This window comes from Pseudophryne corroboree, chromosome 2, assembly GCF_028390025.1.
Source record: "Pseudophryne corroboree isolate aPseCor3 chromosome 2, aPseCor3.hap2, whole genome shotgun sequence".
In the NCBI taxonomy this organism is placed as follows: Eukaryota; Metazoa; Chordata; class Amphibia; order Anura; family Myobatrachidae; genus Pseudophryne; species Pseudophryne corroboree.
In genome coordinates this window covers 45,560,336-45,564,105 of record NC_086445.1, presented here as the reverse complement: position 1 = coordinate 45,564,105, position 3,770 = coordinate 45,560,336, and the positions used below count along the sequence as shown (strand labels likewise).

General features: G+C 42.9%; 1 pseudogene; it reads right to left on the bottom strand.

Annotated features, from left to right (window-relative positions):
- Window positions 1-1,961: 1,961 nt before the first annotated feature.
- LOC135054363 (5S ribosomal RNA) lies at window positions 1,962-2,080 on the bottom strand (annotated as a pseudogene).
- Window positions 2,081-3,770: the final 1,690 nt, after the last annotated feature.

Below are 3,770 nucleotides of genomic sequence, written 5' to 3'. Positions count from 1 at the left end.
ATCGCTGCCTGTCACCTCTCTCTGACTAACTCTCTGTCCTTACTATAATCCTCTCACATTACATCACTGCCTGTCACCTCTCTCTGACTAACTCTCTGCCCTTACTATAATCCTCTCACATTACATCGCCGCCTGTCACTTCTCTCTGACTAAATCTCTGCCCTTACTATAATCCTCTAACATTAAATCGCTGCCTGTCACTTCTCTCTGACTAACTCTCTGCCCTTACTATAATCCTCTCACATTACATCGCTGCCTGTCACTTCTCTCTGACTAACTCTCCGCCCTTACTATAATCCTCTCACATTACATCGCTGCCTGTCACTTCTCTCTGACTAAATCTCTGCCCTTACTATAATCCTCTAACATTAAATCGCTGCCTGTCACTTCTCTCTGACTAACTCTCTGCCCTTACTATAATCCTCTCACATTACATCGCTGTCTGTCACTTCTCTCTAACTATCTGCCCTTACTATAAGTCTCTCACATTACATCGCTGCCTGTCACCTCTCTCTGACTAACTCTCTGCACTTACCATAATTCTCTCACATTACATCGCTGCCTGTCAATCCTCTCTGACTAACTCTCCGCCCTATCTATAATCCTCTCACATTACATCACTGCCTGTCACCTCTCACTGACTAACTCTCTGCCCTTACTATAATCCCCTCACATTACATTGCTGCCTGTCACCTCTCTAACTCTCTGCCCTTACTATAATCCTCTCACATTACATCGCTGTCTGTCACTTCTCTCTGACTAACTCTCTGCCCTTACTATAAGTCTCTCACATTACATCACTGCCTGTCACCTCTCTCTAACTCTCTGCCCTTACTATAAGTCTCTCACATTACATCGCTGCCTGTCACCTCTCTCTAACTCTCTGCCCTTACTATAATCCTCTCACATTATATCGCTGCCTGTCACCTCTCTCTAACTCTCTGCCCTTACTATAATCCTCTCACATTACATCGCTGCCTGTCACTTCTCTCTAACTCTCTGTCCTTACTATAAGTCTCTCACATTACATTGCTGCCTGTCACCTCTCTCTGACTAACTCTCTGCCCTTACTATAAGTCTCTCACATTACATCGCTGCCTGTCACCTCTCTCTGACTAACTCTCTGCCCTTACTATAAGTCTCTCACATTACATCGCTGCCTGTCACCTCTCTCTGACTAACTCTCTGCCCTTACTATAATCCTCTCACATTACATCGCTGCCTGTCACCTCTCTCTGACTAACTCTCTGCCCTTACTATAATTCTCTCACATTACATCGCTGCCTGTCACCTCTCTCTAACTCTCTGCCCTTACTATAAGTCTCTCACATTACATCGCTGCCTGTCACCTCTCTCTAACTCTCTGCCTTTACTATAATCCTCTCACATTACATCCTTGCCTGTCACCTCTCTCTGACTAACTCTCTGCCCTTGGCAATGAGGAAATTGGGTTAAGGATGCCACACAGGACTAAGTGATGTATAGTAAATGGCTGTTTAGATACTGAAGTTTCCAAGAAAACCGACAGACTAGACAGAAGTCTCGTATTAATCACCATCTACCAATTGAGGGAAATCCTATAGGTAGGTGAAATGGTTATTGTCAGTGGTGCTCCCATAGGTCCAAATACATGAGTAAGTAAGAAAAAGAGAAACAAAGAAAAAGTGACCTTTGTTGGGAGCACTCACTCTCGGAAACAGTTATAGATTTAAATACATATGAGCAATAATGTGATGATGAAATAATTTAAAACGTAACTTTTAATATTATTTAAATAAAATATAAGTACACCAAAAAAATGTTTTTATATAAATCAATGTGGCTATAATAAATATTAACCACAAGCTAAGCTGAAACTGCGAACATATTGATGAATAAATTAGGAATTGATTGCAAACCCATCAGGCATTTGCCCGCTATACTGCAAGGTCAGTGCAATTGTTGATATGGTGCCGTCAAAGAACCTACAACACCTGGTATTCCTTGGTGGTCAACCACCTAAGTACTGACCAGGCCCAACACTGTATTGCTTCCAAGATCGGACGAGATTGGGCATACGCAGTGTGGTATGGTAGTAGGTTATGTGTGATAAGGCAGAAGGATGCAGCAGTTGTGCAACTTGTAGGTGATAATTATCACTAGACCTGGTTGCTGGGATAAATATAATCTCTTAATAGAGATATAAATTTGACCATCATTGCACCAATTTGCAACCCATTCTTATAGGTATACAGGGGTTTAAATCATGTGGTCAATATAGGTTTGTGGCAACCTGCCTGTGTATTTTTGTGTGCATAACCGCGCCACTGGAAAAATTAATAGGTAAGGCAGATGTGAGAACGCCTGTTGTATTTAAGACATGCCACAATGTCTTTGTGAGATCCAAGAGAGACGTGACTCTTACTCGCTGGATCTCCCTGTTGAGCACCGGATGAAACAAGTTATTATTGTGGTTCCAATGCTGGCTAACACCAAAAACAAGACCTATATATGACTATAATAGGTAGTTTGAAGGAACAGAAGCTGAGACTGCAATGATCTAAACCCTTCTGCTGTTCTCCCGTCATGCCGCAATGTTCGGTATAGGACGGGGAATGAGAGAGTGCAGAATGCAGATTTTTCAACTTGAAAAAGAATAGACAGACTTTTAGCACAGAGGTTAGTATCGAGACACCCTTGATGTGAGTTGTTACCACAGCGCAAGTGGTCAGTCTCAATATTTAGCCCTAAGTGCGACTCAGTCATGAATGCACTAGAGAGGCATAAGAGTGGACAGGATAGATACAAATAAAAATATCTCTGGAGAGAAAATCTCAATTGTCCACAATGTTAGGCTGACTAACACAGTGGTGCCTTAGGTAGCAAATGCTGTCTTTATAGCAACATTGTTAAAACAATCCGTGCTTACAGAGAGGAATTATACATGTGCAAACAATGTCATAAATTGTGTCAGTAGTGATACCTGCCTAGCTTGTATCAATAATAGTGCGTGCCAGGTGTCCTTGTGCTATAACAACTGAAACATGCACAATAGCTTATTGCCTATTAAACCTGCATAGAGAGGTGCTGGGGTACCAGGAGCAAAATGAGGGCAATTCCGGCACAGTAATTACCGGGGCCCTAGTAAATAGCTATAATTGCTGGTTGCTCCCGATAAGAGCAAAACATATGAACACATGAATTTTGTATAACTGGAACTTAGTCATATAGCTAACATTACAATTAGCATTAAAAGCACCTGAAAGAAATAATTAACATATGTTTGTAGATGACGCCTGAAGTGAGTAGCATAAATTTGCCAATGAGACCGGTACATTTAGTATCATAATTACATATGCATATTGCTGGAGAGTGGAAACAATATGTATCAAGGATAGGGGAGAATACTTATATTTGCGGTGTGTGTCTCCCTGATGTCCGGATGCCGCTGACCACTGAGATTCATGCAGTAAGCGGCTAGGCGGCTCACCTGGTCTCCTCTCCTGCCGGTCTGTGATCGGTCACGTGAGCGCGCTCACCGTGGCCGCGTCCACATCACCCAACGTACGTTTCACAACAGCTTGTTCACGGGTAGCATGAATCACGGAGAGATCCATGCTTAACATCTAAGCAATCTGACTAGATTGCTTCGATTTTAAGCACGATCACTCATGTGTAGCCCCCTCAGCGATAGCGATGCGCGGCCCCGCACATCGCTATCGCCGGTGCTAGATTGAGCCTGCATGCAGGCCAAATTTAGCAGTTCACTCATTTCACCCGCTGGGTGAAAT